Source organism: Staurois parvus, unplaced genomic scaffold, assembly GCF_062004578.1.
Source record: "Staurois parvus isolate SC_StPar_1 unplaced genomic scaffold, SC_StPar_1.0 ptg000155l, whole genome shotgun sequence".
In the NCBI taxonomy this organism is placed as follows: domain Eukaryota; kingdom Metazoa; phylum Chordata; class Amphibia; order Anura; family Ranidae; genus Staurois; species Staurois parvus.
Genome location: NW_028317951.1, coordinates 25,692,812 through 25,712,821, shown reverse-complemented (window position 1 = coordinate 25,712,821; position 20,010 = coordinate 25,692,812). Strand labels below are relative to the sequence as shown.

Here is a 20,010-nt window from a genome sequence, read left to right as displayed (position 1 = left end):
AATCACTCCTTCTTCCTTGATTTGTATACTGCGCGCCAAGGACGCTGTCAGTAGCCCTTCGTAGGCAGCACCTGTGGTCTGCTGCAAACTTGCTGAATGCTCATGGAGTCACCGTTGCTGTTCCTCTTTCCCTCCCCTATCTTCCACCCCCGTCTGACCCCCCTCCAAACTTCACCCTATTTCTTTTTTGCACCTGGGAGACAATACTCTGATTGGCTGGGACAATGATGTTATCTGTAGTCGACTTTTATATACCTGTTTCCACTAGAACTATATAGACATTTGTAATGTGATCCTCATTCATTTTTTCTATGTCCTACTGCCACCTCAATGTCCAATGTACACTAACAAAGTCTCCCTGTTTGTAACGTTTGTAACATTATGGTTTATTATTAATAAAATGTTTGAACAAGAAAATATTGAATAGCTTAAAATATGAATAACGAATCCATGCAAAATAATTAAAAGAAAAACTAATATATAGCAATCTTTTGAAAAACTACTACATTTTTTTTATCCACCAGGACAAACAAATATACAAAATGAATGCTGAAAATACAAAATGCATTCCAAAAATGAATCAGTTTAACATAACAAATATGACAAATTTTTTTATGAATGAATGCATCCGAAACTAAACAAATATTTCCAGCGCGCACAAGTCTACTCTGCAACACTCTAACAGTATCAGGAGTCTCTTGTAACTTAATAGAAAGAAATGACTATAAACTTAGTTGATAAATGTAAATATAGCATGCAATGAACCTAAAAAAAATTCTGAAAGCCAATTTCCAAAGTAAACAAATGTTGCATCCTCCAGGACCTGTAGAAAATACAATGTTAGCATAAAGGGGTCACAGCCTATATATGAAATCACCTTCTAGGACAGGTGTCGGCAACCCCTGGCACACCGCCACATTTATCATGGCACGTAAAGGAAGCCTGGGGCACCTCATACACTTCAGCAAAGCCGCCCAGTGCCTTCCAGTCGATACACAAAAGGGAGCATGGCCAACTCTTTGTCACTGCAATTCCCTGCTGCCTCCATCCCTGTCCACCTCACTTGGCTTGCCTGCAGCCAGCAAAGCTGTATTGAGGATGGCTGGAAGCAATGGATGGTGCGGTGAGCTCCCCCCCCCCCCCAACCTCAGACTGTACTCATCAAAGGACATGCAGGAGAGCTGCTCCTTGAGTCCCCACTGTGCACACAGGTAAAGTTGGATTCTTTTACAGACAAAACCACAATCTTCACTGTGTGTTGCTGGTTGTTGCAGCTCTGACCTGTGAAACCCTCAGATCGGAATGGCAACACAGCTGCAACAGCCAACAACACACTGGGAAGATTGGGGTTGTGTCTGCAAAAGAATCCAACTTTACCTTTGTGCAGTATGGGGAGGAACAGCTCTGATGAGTGCCCTGCCAGCATTCACCCCATCCTCTGCCCTGGTAACCCTCCTTTGCCCTGCTTATGCTATCCCATCCTATGCCCTTCTGACCCCATCCCGTGCTCTGCTGATGCCAACCTATGTCCTGCTGATCCCACCCTTTACTGCTGACTCCACCCTCTGCCCTGTTGTCTCCATCCTCTGACCCACTGACTCCCATCCTAAGCCCCTGTCTTCTGCCCCACTGATGACTGTCCTATGCCCCACAGACCCCACCCTCAACCCTGCAGACCCCTGTCCTCTATTCTGCTCATCCCTGTCCTCTTCCTCGCTGACCTTGTCCTATGTCCCATTGACCCCTTTCCTATGCCCCGCTGACCCCATAGTCTGTACCACTGACCCCATCCTATGTCCAGCTGACCCCATCCTCTGACCCAATGACCCCATCCTCAGCCCCTTTGACCTCATCCTCTCCCTTGTTGACCCTGTCCTCTGCCCCACTGACAACTGTCCTATGTCCTGCTGACCCCATTCTTGACTCTGCAGATCCCTGTCCTCTTCCTTGCTCACCATGTCCTCTGCTCCACTAACCCTGTCTTCTTCCTTGCTGACCTTGTCCTCTGCCCTTCTGTCCCCGCCCCTATGACCCTGTCCTATGTCCCATTGACCCCTTTCCTATGCCCCATTGACCCCATACTCTGCCCCCTATCCTCTACCTTGCTGACTCTTTCCTGATTACCCCATCTTATGCCCTGCTGGCCCAATCCTCTGCCCTGCTGACTCCTGTCTTCCACCAAGATGATCCTGTCTTATGCCTGCTGACCCTTGTACACTGCCCTGCTGACCCCATCCTTTGCACTGCTAACCCTTGTACACTCTCCTGTTGTCCTGCGTAAATTGCCCTGCTGACCCCTTGTCCTCTGCCCTGCATGACCCCTGTATTCTGCCCTGCTAACTCCTGCTGACCTCCCTCCTGAACCCTGTTCTCCACCCTACAGTTTTCTGTCCTCTTCTTTCCCGTACACTTCCATGCCTCTCTTTCTCTGCCCTGCTGGCCTCTCTACACTATCCTACAAACTGCTGACCGTATCCTCTGTTCCCCAATATTTCTGACGGCACCCTCATATCAGGCAGGCTAGATCTGGTCCTGGTGCTGAGTCAGATGCCTTGAGCTGCCTGCTCTCATTTTGCACTGGTAATTAACCAGCTATTGGGAACTGCTAATTTAGAGGTGCAGGAATTGGGATGATCTGAAGTGTGAAGTAGCAGGAATTGGGTTGATCTGAGGGGTAAAGGTGGAGGAATTGGGGTGATATGTGCTTTGATGGGGCAGGAATTGTGGATGATTTGAGGTGTGAAGGTGCAGGATTTGGGGCAATCTGAGAGGTGAATGTGCAGGAATTGGGGATAATCTGAGGAGTGAAGGTGCAGGAATTGGGGTGATCTGAGTTGTGAAGGTGGAGGAAATGGGGTGATTTGAGTTGCAATGGGGCAGAAATTGTGGCTGATTTGAGGTGTGAACGTGCTGGAATTGGGGCAATCTGAGGGGTGAATGTGCATTAATTAGGCTGACCTGAGGTGTGAAAGCACAGAAATTGTGGCTGATTTGCAGTGAGAAAGTGCAGGAAATGAGATGAACTGAAGGGTGAAAGTGCAGTAATTGGGGCTGATCGGAGGGGTGAATGTACAGGAATTGGGGTGTGAAGATGCAGGAATTTTTGTGAACTGAGGTGTGAAGGTAAAGAAATCATGGTTGATTTGAGGTGTGAAGGTGCAGGAATTGGGGCTGACCTGAGGTATGAAGGTGCAGGAATTGGGGCTGATCTAAGCTATGAAGGTACAGGAATTGTAGTGATATGAGGTATGAAGGTGCAGGAATTGGAGCTGATCAGAGGTGTGAAGGTACACAAATTGGGGTGATCTGAGAGGTGAATGTGCAGGAATTGTGATGATCCGAGGTGTGAAGGTGCAGGAATTGGGCTGATCTGAGGGGTAAAGGTGAAAGAATTGGGGTGATGTGAGTTGTGAAGGTGGTGGAATTGGGGTGATCTGAGTTGTGATGGGGCAGGAATTCTTGCTGATATGAGGTGTGAAGGTGCAGGAATTGGGGCTGATCTGAGGTATGAAGGTGCAGAAATTGGAGCTGATCTGAGGTGTGAAGGTACACAAATTGGGGTGATCTGAGAGGTGAATGTGCAGAAATTATGGTGATCTGCGGTGTGAAGGTGCAGGCATTGGGGCTAATTTGACATGTGAAGTTGGAGGAACTGGAGCTAATCTGAGGGGTGAAGGTGGAGGAACTGGGCTGATCTGAGGTGTGAAGGTGCAGGAATTGGGTTGATCTGAGGGGTGAAGGTGGAGGAATTGGGGTGATCTGAGTTGTGATGGGGCAGGAATTGTGGCTGATTTGAGGTGTGAAGGTGCAGGAATTGTGATTGTCTGAGGGGTAAATGTGCAAGAATTGGGGTGATCTTAAAAAGAAGGGGCAAGAATTCGGCCTGATTTGACATGTGAAGTGGCAGAAATGGAGCTGATATGAGTTGTGAAGGTGCAGGATTTGGGATGATCTGAGGGGTGAAAGTGTAGCAATTAAGGCTGATCTGAAGTGTGAAGGCGCAGGAATTGGGCGAATGTGAAGGTGGAGAAATTGGGGTGATCTGAGTTCTGAAGGTGGAGGAAATGGGATGATCTGAGTTGTGATGGGGCCGGAATTGTGGCTGATTTGAGGTGTGAAGGTGCAGGAATTGTGGCAGATTTACAGTGAGAGTGCAGGAAATGGGGTGAACTGAGTTGTGAAGGGGCAGGTATTGGGCTGATCTGAGGGGTGAAAGTAGAGAAATTGGGGTGATCGGAGTTGTGAAGGTGAAGAAAATGGGGTGATCTGAGTTGTGATGGGGTGAACTGAGGTGAGAAGGTGCAGGAATTGGGGTGAATTGAGGAGTGAATGTGCAGGAATTGGGGTGATCTGAGGGGTGAAGGTGTAGGAATTGTGGTGATCTGAGTTGTGCAGGTACAGGTATTGGGCTGATCTGAGGGGTGAAAGTGGAGAAATTGGGGTGATCTGAGTTGTGAAGGTGGAGAAAATGGGGTGATCTGAGTCGAGATGGGGCAGGAATTGTGGCTGATTTGAAGTGTGAAGGTACAGGAACTGGGGCAATCTGAGGTGTGAAGGTGCAGGAATTGTGGCTGATTTGCAGTGAGAAAGTGCAGGAAATGGGTTGAACTGAGGTGAGAAGGTGAAGGAATTGGGGTGCATCGAGGGGGTGAAGGTGCAGGAATTGAGGTGATCTGAGGGGTGAATATGCAGGAATTGGGTCTGATTTGAGGTGTGAAGGTACAGCAATTGGGATGATCTGAGTTGTGAAGATGGAGAAAATGGGGTGATCCGAGTTGTGATGGGGCAGGAATTGTCGCTGATTTGAAGTCTCAGGAATTGTGGCTAATTGGCAGTGAGAAAGTGCAGGAAATGGCTTGAACTGAGGTGAGAAGGTGAAGGAATTGGGGTGAATTGAGGGGTGAAGGTGCAGAAATTGAGGTGATCTGAGGAGTGAATGTGCAGGAATTGGGTCTGATTTGAGGTGTGAAGGTGCAGGAATTGGTGCTGATCTGAGGTGTGAAGGTACAGGAATTGGGGCTGATCTGAGGTGTGAAGGTACAGGAATTGGGGCTGATCTGAAGTGTGAAGGTACAGGAATTGGTCATTTACAACATTTACTTTATAAAACATTTCTTTTTTGTGGCTAAGTATGAGAAGTTGGCATTATTTTTTATTTAGCTAGCACTGTCAGTTTCTTTGAAAACAAGTTTCGGCACACTATGCTCAGAAGGTTGCCTACCCCTGTTCTAGGGTCTGTAAATTACATAATGCCAGCCTTCATTGTCCGCAACATGTACAGTATATGCGTAGATAAATATATATAGCCAGCCTCTAAAATTTAGAAAAATGTATCAATATTAGGCAAGGACATCTATGAATATAAAGGTAACCAAAGACATAGGACAGCAGCAGATGGAAGAGAATGACGTCGTGGAGAGCTGGGAGGACAGCGGAGAGATGGAGCGACTGTTGGAGAACAAGTTGAAGATTACACAGAAAGAAAATAAATCAAAGTCTCCTCCAAAAATCTCCATGGTTATCCAATACAACTTTTTGCCAACCAGTCTTCCTTAGATAAGGATCCTCAAAACGTCTATGAGCAATGATATGGAAAGCAACTCCTACTAAAGCAGCCGGTCCACAGTGCCTGTGAAATCTCTGGCTCAGAGGGAAGAGATGTAGAAGCCATAACGCGAATCCTGGGGAGCGCCAGCCCAGAGCAGGAAGCAGAGAAACCAGTGGTGGACAGGCTAGCAAGAATCAATAAGCTGGAGGAGAACAGACAGCCTAATAATGTGATCCGGCAGCCGCTGGGTCCGGATGGATCACAGGGTTTCAAACAGCTTAGACGTTATGGATGACTTTGTCATAGTAAGCTCCACTGGCCTGTGTAGGCCGTGTATCGGGGTGGGCTCCCCAGGATACAGTGAATTCACGAACGAGGAAAGCAACCCCAGAGGTGGCAAATAAACACAACCACAAATGCTGGGAACATACAATAAATGTACATACACCCAGCCCAAAGGCTGAGACCCTTGTGCTGCACAGCACCGCGCCTTCTGATGATGAAGGTAAAAATAGTAATTTACCTACTGGCAGGCACAACTAAGCTGCCACACCTTACCCGTTATTACCCTAAAAGAGCAGGAATCAGTGTATGATATGGGCTAGCCTGCAGTGCCGCACAACAGCTTATAATCTTACACAAATCTACAGTTTCCCTCTCCCATAACTGGTCCTGTAGCACGTGCCTGAGTATTCCTTCTGAGCAAAACGCCAGTCTGGCTTGAGTTTGTAGGATTTTATCAGCTCTCCAATGTGAAATGTCACTTTAAGTTGTGGAGTCCTTCCAATGATCAGTAACAACACTTGTGACCTGACACAAACAGACACCCTAACTAATAACTATAGGCCTGGACTCAGCCTCAAGGCGCCAACACTGAAATGAGGTGCATGCACGATCTTACCGACCCGGGTCTGCTTTGCATCCGCTGGTGACTCTGAACAGAACACATGTGTCTCCAACAAGCATGCGGTCTCGCCGTATATGTTGATTAGTTCCTCTGCTTTCATCAGCATTCCTGGCAGCAATCTCATCAGGATTCCTGGCAGCGATCTCATCAGCTTCCTGGCAGCAATCTCATCAGCTTCACTTAGCTGCAGCTCTGGTTACTGAGGGATGCTCTCACACCTGGAAGTCATCAGATTCTCAGCTCACACGGCCCCCCTCATTCACCATTCTCCAGAACATGGCTGCTCTCTCTTCTTCCTGTTCCCTCTCAACTATGTGTGAAAACTCCACCTCTTCATGAATATAGAAATATCTATGCAGTCTGAGGCTGTGTTAGGAAAACAGTGATATCTTGTGGCTAAACTGCAGAATGTCAGTCAAAACATTTAATTTACTCCACACAAGCAGTATTCAAACAATGAGAGCTGTTTCCCCATCTCACACCTGTCACACGAATGGACTAGTGGAGGGAATTGCGTCATCTACTTGCACTTTGATGCTCTTTTGCTCCGCCCATTGTGATAGGGGGAGTACAACTGGGGGAATCGATGGTGGAGAAGGATCTGGGTGTTTTGATAGATCATAAGCTTAATAATGGATTGGAATGCCGCAAAATCCTTTCTTGTATGGACTTCAGAGAGAGATATCATATTACCCCTGTAAAATCATTAGTAATATCTCATCTGGAATATGCAGTTTAGTTTTGGGTGCCAATTCACAAAATGGATATCGGGGAACTGGAGAAACTGCAGAGAAGTGCAATCAAACTGATAAGAGGCATGGAGGAGCTCAGCTATGAGAAATGTTTAGAGGAACTGAATTTATTCTCTCTTGAGAAGAGGAGATTAAAGGGGGATATCAGCAACATGTATAAATACATAGGTGGTCCATATAGTGAACTCGGTGTAGAGCTATTCACCTTAAGAACCTCACAGAGGATAAAGGGGCACTCTTTACATCTGGAGGAAGATTTACTCTTCAAATACGGAAAGGCTTCTTCATAGTAAGAGCGGTGGCAATGTGGAATAGATTTCCTCAAGAGCTGGTTCTTGAAAGCGGAGTAGATTGTTTTAACCACTTCCCGCCCGCTCACATTGTACTGCGGACGGATGGTAGCTGCAGGCAAAGCGACGTACCCATATGTCACTTTGCTCTTCCGGGTTTAGAGTGCACATGCGCATGCCCCCCCCCCCATTAACCCCTGCTGTCATTTGTTGTAGGAGGTGTATGTCATCAGGTCTTGGCCAGTGATTTTGGCCAGGACTCTGCCAATCTCCTACAGCAAATGGAGATGCAGAGCTGTGCCTGTATTTGTAAATACAGGCACAGGATCTAGCTGGTTCTTCTCTCCCTAGAACCATTTTGTTCCAGAGAGAGAAGAAAGACATCGCTCATGAGTAAAAGCAGCACACTGCACCCACACACATTAGAGACATTTTAACCCCTTGATTGCCACATTTAACCCTTTGATTGCTCCCTGCCAGTGCCATTAGTACAGTGTCAGTGTATAGTATTTGTCACTGATCACTGTATTAGTGCCACTAGCAACGTCAGATAGTGTCAGGGTCAGTTAGCGTCCCTCCCAGCTAGGGTCAGCTAGCATTAGATTGCCCGCACACTATCTCACTCACGCTATAGGTCGCTGATCACCGTCATTACTAGTATCGTGTTTGCACTGATCAATATATTGATCAGTAACAGAACTATACCAGTCCCCCCTTAGTATTAGTGTCCCCAAAAACGCAGTGTTAGTAGGATCATTCCCATTCACTGCCAGCACTAGCGTTTAGCCCCAACACTCCCCCCCACCCCTAACAAGAAGTGCAGTGTCAGTATAATTTCTGATCACTGTCACCTGTAATACATTGCACACAAAACCGCAATGTTCACAGAATCAGGCCTGATCTCTGTTAGCACTTTCCGGTAAATTTTTTGGTAGCAGTTCAAGCAGTCCCTGACAGCCAGGTGCTCTTTTTTCCATGAGTTGCACTAGCTACCTGTAAATTTAGAGTTCAAAATGTCCAATGAAACGTACACTAGTGAAGACGCCTACAGGATTCTGAGCATGTCAGGTGAGAGCGAAGGGGAAGACTCCCTGACACAATCAGCCTCAGAATACGAACCTGTAGACAGCAGTGGCACCCTAACACGTAGCTTGGATTATGGAGAAGAGGTCCCTGTTAAGATCAGGCATACCCGACCCCATGAAGCTGAAGTGCTAGGATCACATGACTTGTCTCATATGTATCAGAGTGCCAGTACTAGTGCCGCACTACCTTTTGGTGAACTGGCAAGCACCAGCAGCCTAGTATATCCTGCTCTTTTTTATACCAGCACTGCAGTATCACTTGGTGATGTGGCGAGTCTCATAAGTGCAGTACAAGCTGGGACGCTGAAGAGCACAAGTAGTGTCCCACAGTCACCAAGAATTTTCTCACAGGCTCGTAGAGCCCCTAGTGTCCTTCTGGACATGCTTGCAAATCCTGATTGGCAGCCCACAGATTCTGCAACACCCATACTTCCCCCATTCACTGCCCAACCCGGAATTCAGGTGAAAACAGCAAATTGAACTACTCCCCTTGATATTATGGAGCTGTTCTTCACAGAATATTTGTACAATTTGATTGTGGGCCAAAGCAATTTATATGCTCAACAATATATTGCCTCAAACCCAAATTCAAACCGTGCCAGACCATTTGCATGAAAACCCATTATGGTTTTCAAATGTAAAACTTTTTTGGGCCCAACCCTCAACATGGGCATTACAAAAAAGAATGAGTTGCGGTCGTATTCGTCCACAGACCCGATTCATCATATGCCCATGTTCTCTGCTGCCATGACCAGGCATAGAAATGAGACGATAATGCGCTTCATGCGTTTCAGTGATATCACACTCTGTCATCCTTGGGGTGACCCTGAACATGGCAGGCTCTATAAAATCCAGCCCCTCATAAACCACCTCACTGAGAAATTTGCAGATGTGTATATGCCCCAGCAAAAGATCTGCGTGGATAAGTCCCTCATTCAGTTTACTGGCCGCCTTGCATTCAAACAATATATCCCCAGCAAGTGTGCCAGATATGGGGTCAAATTGTATAAGCCCTCGGAGGGCCACAGGCAATACATACAAATTTAGGGTTTATGAGGGAAGAGACAGCGAAGTAAAGCCACATGACTGCCCAGACTACATAGGGAGCAGTAGCAAGATAGTTTGGGACTTGAAGTCATGTCTATTCCGTGCTTTAATAGTAATTTTTATCATAAAAAATCAAATATAGACATACACTGTGGTTAGTGCATAGAGTAAAAGCAATACAGTTGGAAATAGCTCTGTAAAACTGACCAGCTGGTGTAATAAAATGGCCACCGGACCTCTGTGATCCGGCGGCGTGATGTCACGGCGTGCAGGGCTCCTCCTTGAAGCGTTTCGTACTATGGTACGTTTTCAAAAGGGGTGTGCTGAGATTTTTCATCCGCAGTTAAAAAAAAAGAGCATATATGCCCAAGCATGGGGGCCTGGGGTGGCCAGTGGGTGGATGGCTCCTATGCTTCGGCATATATATTTTATAATATTTTTTGGCACATATTTCAATGAAAAAGTTGTTTTATTGATTTACTGTTTTATTGTTAACCATTGCTGTTTTCTTTGCAGGAATGTAATTTAGCTGCAGCACCGACTTGTTTATTCTGACAGCAACAGGGTCTTGATCTCAGAACATACATAAGTCGGTGTGTGCAGTGCTGTTGGATGATATTTTTCATCCGCAGTTAAAAAAAGAGCATATATGCCGAAGCATGGGGGCCTAGGGTGGCCAGTGGGTGGATGGCCCCTATGCTTCGGCATATATATTTTATAATATTTTTTGGCACATTTCATGTGTGGCCACCATTAGAAGTGGGTGGATGCAGGGCGGTATATTTTAATGGTGGTCAATACCACACACTTTTTCTGGCAGAGGCCACAGGCTGCATAAAAAAAAGAAAAACATAGCATATACACCTAACAAGGACCAGCGACGTACTGGCATATCACTGGACTTTGAGTGGTTATACCAGGATGTAGGCATCATCCTGGCATCATTTTTTGTAAGCCAGCGATTGGCTTTCATGTAAAATCAATCCTAGTGACCAATTAGCTGCAGGATTGCTTTTACAAGCAGCAGGAGAAGATGCTCTCCCTCTCCTGCTGCCTTCCACGGCCTTCTTGGGCAGTACCGTGCCATCGGGGGAACCTGAGAATGCAGCCGGTGTTTCTGCCAGCTGACCATAGAGCTGATTGGAGTCCAGAATGGTGCCAATCATCTCTATAGTCTAAGAAATGGGAAGCTACGAGCATTTCATCACTTCAGTTTCGCAGCATCTGATCACACCGATCTTGGTGAGATTAGATAATGTAAGGGCAGAAGAGATATCTAGAGACTGGTAGACCCCAGATATCTCAAAAAAGAATATGACAATGCCCATTGAAGTTATAGGGGATATTTGCATTCCCTGTGATAGCATTAAAAGTGATAAAAAAAAATTAAAAATTAAAGGGACAGTGTAAAAATAATAAAAAAAATAAAATTAACTTAAAAAAAAAAAAAAGCTCCCAATCGCATGCACCTGCATGCAGGAGTATTGACCCTGTGCCAGTATGTAAACAGCGGTTGCACCATGCATGTGAGGTATTGCCACGAACATCAGATCAAGGATAGTAATTCTAATGCTAGACCTCCTCTGTAAATCTAAAATGGTATCTTGTAAAGGCTTTTAAAATGTTGCCTATGGATATTAAAAATGTATGCAGTTTGTCACCATTGCACAGGGCATGCATAGTTTTAAAGCATATCATGTTTGATATCTATTTAATTGGCATACCATCATCTTTTATATTTTACCAAATAATTGGCCAATATATTGTGTTTTTGTGCATTAAAAGTCAAAAAAATGTAGTTTTGTAAAAAAAAGGTGCGTTTGAAAAATCGCTGCACGAGTGCTGCACCCCTATTTTATTCACTAGGGTGTCTACTTTAAAAAATATATAATGTTTGGGGGTTCAAAGTAATTTCCTAGCAAAAAATACTGATTTTTTTTTCATATGAACAAAAAGTGTCAGAAAAGGCTTGGTCTTCAGGTGGTTAGAAGAGTGAGTGACGTGTGGCATAAACTTCTAATGCTGGGCATAAAATGCCCCCACCCCCCAAACTGAGACATTTTTTGGAAAGAAGACACCCCAAACTGTTTGCTGAAAGGTATATTGAGTTAATAGAAGAATTTATTTTTTTACCACAAGTTTTTAGAAAATGACAAGAAAAAAATATATTTTTTTTACACATAATTGTCGATTAAATGATTTATTGCTCACATATACCATGGGTATATGTGGAATTACTCCCAAAAATACATTCTGCTACTCCTCCTGAGTATGGGGGTACCACATGTGAGAGACTTTTTGGCAGTCTATCCAAGTAAAAGACTCCAAAATCCAATAAGCACCTTCAGGCTTTTGAAGGGCTTTATTTCCTCATTATACTTCCTGACTGCCTATCACAGTTTTGGAGGCCCTGAAATGCCAGGATAGCACCTTACCCCCCCAAATGACCCCTTTTTGGAAAGTAGACACCGCAAGGAATTTGATAAGAAGCATGGTAAGTATTTTGCAGATCTCGTTTTTTGCCACATGTTTTTGGAATATGAAGAAAGAAAACAAAACATATTTTTTCTTTTTTATATTTAAAACCTTGTGAGAAAAAATTAGATCTGCAAATTCTCGCTATGCCTCTTTATAAATTCCTTGGAGTGTCTACTTTCCAAAAAGGGGTCATTTGGAGGGGTTTTGTGCTATTCTGACATTTCAGGGCCTCCGAAACTGTGATAGGTAGTGAGGAAGTGAAATAGGAAGTTACACACTTTCAGGCTTTCAAAGTGGTCATTGGATTTCAGGCTCCTGTATGTGGCTAGGCTCCCAAAAAGTCTCACACATGTGGTATCCCCATACTTGGTAGAAGTAGCAGAATGTATTTTTGTGTGTAATTTCACTGTATACCCATGGCTTGTGTGAGCAATATATCATTTAAGTGACAACTCTGTAAAAAAAAAAAATGTTCTTTTCATTTTCCAAAGTCTTGTGGAAAAAAAATAAATCTTCCATGGACGCAATATGCCTCTCAGCATATAGCTTAGGGTGTCAACTTTCCAAAAAGGGGTCATTTGGGGGTGTTTGTACTGTCCTGGTATTTTAGCACCTCAAGAAATGTGATAGGCAGTCAGAAAGTAAAAGCTGTGTAAATTAAATTATCTATACCATAGTTTGTAGATGCTATAACTTTCACACAAAGCAATCAATATACACTTGTTTGGATTTTGTTAACCAAAAACAAGTAGCAGAATACATTTTGGTCTAAATTTATGATGAAATTTGAGTTTTCTTGTATATTTTTTATGACAGAAATGAGAAAATATCATTTTTTCAAAATTTTCGGTCGTTTTTTGTTTATAGCGTGAAAAATAAAAAGTGCACAGGTGATCACATACCTCCAAAAGAAAGCTCTATTTGTGTGAAAAAAAGGTCATTAATTTATGTACAGTATTGCATGACCGCGCAATTGTCAGTTAAACTAGTGCAGCGCTGTATAGCAAAAAATGGCGTAAATTGCAGTATCTATAGCATAGATTGTACATGCTATAACTTTCATACAAAGCAATCAATATACACTTATTGGGATTTGTTTTACCAAAGACATGTAGCAGAATACATTTTGACCAATGTTTATGATGAAATTTGATTTTTTTTTTTGTATATTGTTTATGACAGAAATGAGAAAATATTTTTTTTCAAACTCTTCGGTCTTTTTTTGTTTACAGCATGAAAAATAAAAAGTGCACAGGTGATCAAATACCACCAAAAGAATGCTCTATCTGTGTAAAAAAAATTACAAATTTCTTTTAGGTACAGCATTGCATGACCGCGCAATTACCAGTTGAATAGTGCCTCTTGGGGGATCAGAAAGGACTTTTTCCCCTACTGGAGCAAATTAGATTAAGCTGTATTGGGGTTTTTTACCTTCCTCTGGATCAACTGTGGGTATGGGACTGTGTATGTAGGATTTTACCATTTATTTTCTCTTTTGTTGAACTAAATCAGGGGTCCTCAAACTTTTTAAACGGGGCCAGATCACTGTCCCTCAGACCATTGGAGGGCCGGACTATAGTTTAAAAAAAAAAAAAAAAACTATGAACAAATGTGGACACAGTACAGGAGATGACCAGGGACTGCGGACATACAACGGAGGCGGAAATATTGGGCCGGATGCTCCATAAGACGCACAGACATTTCCCCCCAAGTGTGTCTTATGGAGCGAAATAGTGCCCCATCATTGTTGTCAGTGGGAGGAATAGTGCCGCATCATTGGTGTCAGTGGGAAGAATCGTGCCCCATCATTAGTGTCAGTGGGAGGAATAGTGCCCCATCTTTGGTGTCAGTGGGAAGAAACGTGCCCCATCATTGGTATCAGTGGGAAGAATCGTGCCCCATCATTGGTGTCAGTGGGAAAAATCGTGCCCCATCATTGGTGTCAGTGGGAGGAATAGTGCCCCATCATTGGTGTCAGTGGGAGGAATAGTGCCCCATCATTGGTGTCAGTGGGAGGAATAGTGCCCCATCATTAATGTCAGTGGGGGGAGGAATAGTGCCCCATTGTTGATGTCGGGGGGGAGGAATAGTGCCCCATCGTTAGTGTCAGTGTGGGGGGGGGATAGTGCCCCGTGGGGGGGGGGATAGTGTCCCAACATTGGTGTCAGTGGGAGGAATAGTGTCCCATCATTGGTGTCAGTGGGAGGAATAGTGTTCCATCATTGGTGTCAGTGGGAAGAATAGTGCCCCATCTTTGGTGTCAGTGGGAGGAATAGTATGTCATTGGTGTCAGTGGGGGGAATAGTGCCCCGTCATTGGTGTCAGTGGGGGGGGTAGTGTCCCAACATTGGTGTCAATGGGGGGGGATAGTGTCCCAACATTGGTGTCAGTGGGGGGGGGATAGTGTCCCAACATTGGTGTCAGTGGGAGGAATAGTACCCCATCATTGGTGTCAGTGGGGGGTGGAATAGTGCCCCGTCGTTGGTGTCAGTGGGGGGGGAGGAATAGTGCCCCATCGTTGGTGTCAGTGGGGGGGGAGGAATAGTGCCCCATCGTTGGTGTCAGTGGGGGGAAGGAATAGTGCCCCATCGTTGGTGTCAGTGGGGGGAGGAATAGTGCCCCATCATTCGTGTCAGTGGGAGGAATAATGCCCCATCATTAGTATCAGTGACACCAATGATGGGACACTATTCCTCCCACTGACACCAATGACACTTAACTTGCTGACCCCTGCTCCAGCATGGTGCTGCTGTAGCCAGCATACCTGGTTGCAGCAGCACCATCAGCACGGCACTCTTACCTGTCAGCTGTGGTTCTTCACTCCGGCTTCTCCCTCACTCGATGTTCATGGGGCCGTTCGGCTCCGCCTCCTCGCAGGTGATTGGCGCCTATGTGCCTTTTCTGGGCTACAGTTCTGGCGTCCAATCACCGGTGAGGAGGCGGATCCGAGCGGCAGGAGTGAGGGAGCAGCCGGAGTGAATGAAGGAGCAGCAATTCCTGGATTGGATCGTCGTGGGACTGGGACACGGAGCCAGGTAAGGTATAGCAGCCCCCTGCCCACCCCTGTAGTTAGTGTCCCTTCCTCACGGAAAATACGCCCCTGCCGGCGGGCTGGATAAATGGCCTCGGCGGGCCGCATGTGGTCCACGGGCCGTAGATTGAGGACCTCTGAACTAGATGGACTTGTGTCTTTTTTTCAACCAAACTTTGCAACTATGTAATCAGCTATTCAAGCAATTAAACATTGCCATACACAGACAACATCTACAGGTTTTGGAGTTTTTTTTTTTACAGTTTTTCTTTTTTTTTTTTTTAAGTCCTCAATAATAAAAACTAGAAACGCCACACTAAATGAGACAAAATTCCTAATTAATGACAAAAGAATGACCTGCCCTATATTTTGAATGCTTGTAGCTTGTTAGCAAAAAATTGTATAGGATGATACATTGTAAGCATCACCGTTTCCTGCTTTATACTCTGCCCATAGGTTTTTTGCTTTGTTTTTGTTTTTTTGTATTATAGGTTTATCCTTTGTTAAATGCCTGTTGTCAAAAATACTGATAATTACTAAGCAAGGCCCACATGCAATACCCCCAGCTGTACCTAAAGAAAAAACTGACTGGTCAGCTAACGTCTTCAACCAACAATCATTAAATAGATACTGTCCAATAATGAAAAGATTTGTACCTTTAGGCTATGTTTGAAGAGTTCATTCCCTTAAGGCTATGTCACATTCTGTCAACTGATCAATAAAAGAGCAAAGAAAAAATTCAAGGGGTTGCACCAATGCTGGTTCAAGGTATGCAACAGTGAGTTGCTCCTTTGCTGCGGAGTGGGATTCCACAGCAATTTAGTCAGCAGATGCTGTGGCAGCAGGTCAGTGCCAACCACAGGATCTCTAATATGATATGGCCTAGTTCTATGGCAATGATGCTAAACCTAATCACTAAAACACTGCACTTGAATAAATATGTGTAATTGAAGCAGTAGCTGCATCTGTTTTATTTTTTCAGGCTAAGAATAATTATCCTCAGTAGGTACAGAAAATAGCTAGTAATCTTACCAAAAATGCAATGTCCTTGTCAGTTCATGAAAGCGGAAAAGATACCCAAGAACCTTCTCTTTATTGTGTAGGCCACTAGTCCCATTAATCCACCATCTAATGTAGACAAACAAAAGCAGACATATTTGATGTCCAGCCTATGTGGCAGCCGTGTCTCCCTTCATAGATACAATGGAGAAATAAGCATAGGGACAAAGTGTCAGGAAACGTGTTATTTGCCGGATCACTGGCTGAAAAGGAGAACATTATAGAAAAATAATAACTGTTTGTTTTTAGGTTTAGATAAGCATAAAAGTAAATCTATTGCCATTTTGTTTTGAATAGAGTAAGAGAACGATTGCATGAATTTGACCACTGCTCTCTTGTCCCTGCTGTGGAAATTCACTCTATTTATTCTGGTGACTATTGTCTCTAGAAAAGAAAGGAATAAGCAATCCAAAATGTTATGTTGTTGGAGGAACAGAAGGTGAGGTAAAATCTTCCATTTGGGACATATGTTCTCTAGTGTCTATGCCCTGGGCTGGCTAAATTTAGTGTAAGGCTCTGGTGTAGCCAGTTGAATTGCAATTTGCTTGTTAGGTCTTATCAAGTACATCCCTAATCCTAGTGGCTGATTGTTTCTGCTTTTCTCTGGTAGAATGTTCCAGAAATAGCATGAGAGGGTCAGTGACTGGACTATGAATATTTATCTGATCTTAGCAGATCCCTGGGAGGGAGGCCCAGAAAATATGGCTGCAGAGAAGATCAATGTTCTGGGAGGGTCTGATCAGAGCTCTCTCTCCTGGGGTCACCCCCCTGAGAGGCAGCATGATTGTGATAAAGAAGGGTAACTGCTGTTAATCCTTAGCAGGTGCTAAGGCTGAGGGCCTGAATGGAAGCTGGACTTGAGGAAATTTACTGGAAGACATTACCTGTAGAAGCTGGGCCAGAGAGTGGACCCTTTCACTGAAGAATGTTGCAGGGAAGCTAGTTGGAAACTGCCTCTGGACATTGTGAGTAGGACTTCAGAGACATGCTGGCCATAGTGCAAATGAAGTTCTGAGGCACCTGCAAGAGCTGGCCTGCGGGTGATCATCTTGCTGTGAACAGGCGTGAGAATATGCGCATGAACATTTGCCACTGATACTGGCACAAAGTGGACTATATAAGTGCAGCAGCTGTACTATTGAGTTTGCTCTCTGATCTACAACTTTCCCTGTGTTCCTGTGCCTGAAACCGTATCTGATTCTTGTGATTGACCCGGCTTGTCATGACCATGTTTGAACACTACATGCCCTGACCTTGGCTTGTTACTCACTTACTTACTGGCCATCCACCTGTCATATACCACCAGCCTGCTTTGCACCTGTGATCAGTCATCTTCCTGCCAAGCAACTGCCAGCCCGAGGTGCCAAATTCTTGGCCTGCTGCTTCTGTTGCCATCTGCTGTGTCAGCCACCTGATCTGTTTCCTAGCAAAGCACATGCTACTTACCAGTGTTATCAGCTGGACATTCTACAGCCACCTGTACCTCGCCGTTCTCTTGCAGCCACTGTTCCACTATCAGTGGTCCTTGAGCCAGGGCTGTAAGAGATGCCTCCCTCTACAAGTCAGGCTCTGCTATTCGGTAAGTGACAAGGACCTTTCACCTAGAGATCCAGGTTAGCAAGTGTTTTGAGCATTATATACTAGAGGATGCTACAAGGACTGTGACTGCTTGTATAGAACCTCAGGATAACTGGCTGCACCATCTGCTACCTGCATTACTTTGAGGGTGCTACTGAAGAGCCCAATATTGCTGAAACAAAATTTTTCCAGGAATCTATCCTCCAAGACCTGCGTGTGTTTTTCAGTATCCTGCACCCTTATTTCTGCCCATGTTCAAGATCTTCAATGAAACTTCAAACAACACCCGTAAACTGAGTTTGAATTTTGTTGGTGTTCTTCTGGAGCTGGTACCAGAGTTGGCAGTCTCTGAACACATAAGGGAAGAAACCTGTTTTATTTCCAGTGGCCTTTCTGTGAGTGATCACAACAGTTCTGGTGTCAGCTGTGTCAGAGGGAATTTCCCCTTACTTTAAATATCCCCCAATAGGACACAGCAAAAAAAAAAAAAAAAAAAAAACCCGCTGGGGTGTTAAAGTGATATTAAAGGTTTTTTTTTTTTTTCTAAAATAAAAAAAGAGGCTCATAGTTACTTACAGTTGCAAGAAAAAGTATGTGAACCCCTTGGGATTACGTGGAGTTTTGCATGAATTGGGCATAAAATGTGCTCTGAACGTCATCTAAGTCACAACAATAGAATAACACAGTCTGCTGAACATAATACTACACAAACATTAGATGTTGCCATGGTTTAATTGCACATAACATGTAAACATTCACAGTGCAGGGAGGAAAAAGTATGTGAGGCCCTAGCTTAATGACTTCTTCCAGAGCTAATTGGAGCCAGGAGTGAGCCAACCTTGACTCTAATCAGTGTGATGATATTGGATGTGTTGCTGACAGCTGTCCTGCCCTTGAAAAACACACACCTGTTTTGGGTTTACTGGTTTCAAGAAGCACTGTCTGATGTGAACCATGCCTCGCAGAAAAGAGCTCTCAGAAGACCTACGATCAAGAATTGTTGACTTGCATGAAGCTGGAAAGGGTTACAAAAGTATCTCCAAAAGCCTTGATGTTCATGTGTCCACGGTAAGACAGACTGTCTACAAATGGAGAAAGTTTAGCACTGTTGCTACTCTCCCTAGGCATGGTCGTCCTGTAAAAATGACTGCAAGAGCACAGCGCAGAATGCTGCATGAGGTAAAGAAGAATCCCAGAGTGTCAGCTAAAGACCTACAGAAATCTCTGGCACATGCTAACATTTTTGTTGACACATCTACAATAAGGAAAACATTAAACAAGAATGGAGTACATGGGAGGACACCACGGAGGAAGCCATTGCTGTCCAAAAAGAATATTGCAGCACGTTTGAAGTTTGCAAAAGAGCACCTGGATGTTCCACAGCACTACTGGCAAAATATACTGTGGACAGATCAAACCAAGATTGAGTTGTTTGGGAAGAACACACAACACTATGTGTGGAGAAAAAAAGGCACAGCACACCAACATCAAAACCTCATCCCCACTGTGAAACATGGCGGAGGGAGCATCATGGTTTGGGGCTACTTTGCTGCCTCAGGGCCTGGACGGATTGTTGTCATTGATGGGAAAATGAATTCCAGAGTTTATCAAGACATTTTGCAGGAAAACGTACGACCATCTGTCCGCCAACTGAAGCTCCGCAGAGGATGGGTGATGCAACAGGACAATGACCCAAAGCATACAAGTAATTCAACAAAACAATGGCTGCAACAGCACAGAATACGCCTTCTGGAGTTGCCCAGTCAGAGTCCTGACCTCAACCCGATTGAAATGCTGTGGCATGACCTTAAGAGAGCGATTCACACCAGACATCCCAAGAATATTGCTACACTGAAACAGTTTTGTGAAGAGGAGTGGTCCAAAATGACTCCAGATCATTGTGCAGGTCTGATCTGCAACTACAGGAAACGTTTGGTTGAGGTTATTGCTGCCAGGGGAGGGTCAACCAGTTATTAAGTCCAAAGGTTCACATACTTTTTCCTCCCTGCACTGTGAATGTTTACATGTTATGTGCAATTAAACCATGGCAACATCTAATGTTTGTGTAGTATTATGTTCAGCAGACTGTGTTCTTCTATTGTTGTGACTTAGATGACGTTCAGAGCACATTTTATGCCCAATTCATGCAAAACTTCACATAATCCCAAGGGGTTCACATACTTTTTCTTGCAACTGTACTTGTGGCAAGGATACTACCCATATCGGCCCCTTACC

General features: G+C 44.5%; 1 protein-coding gene and 1 pseudogene across 3 annotated transcripts in view; one reads left to right on the top strand and one right to left on the bottom strand.

Annotated features, from left to right (window-relative positions):
* The window catches only part of LOC149463348 (uncharacterized), a 903,925-nt gene that overhangs the window by 857,511 nt on the left and 26,404 nt on the right, over positions 1–20,010 (bottom strand). The window lies entirely within an intron of this gene.
* Positions 5,395–5,843, top strand: LOC149463349 (SUZ RNA-binding domain-containing pseudogene; annotated as a pseudogene).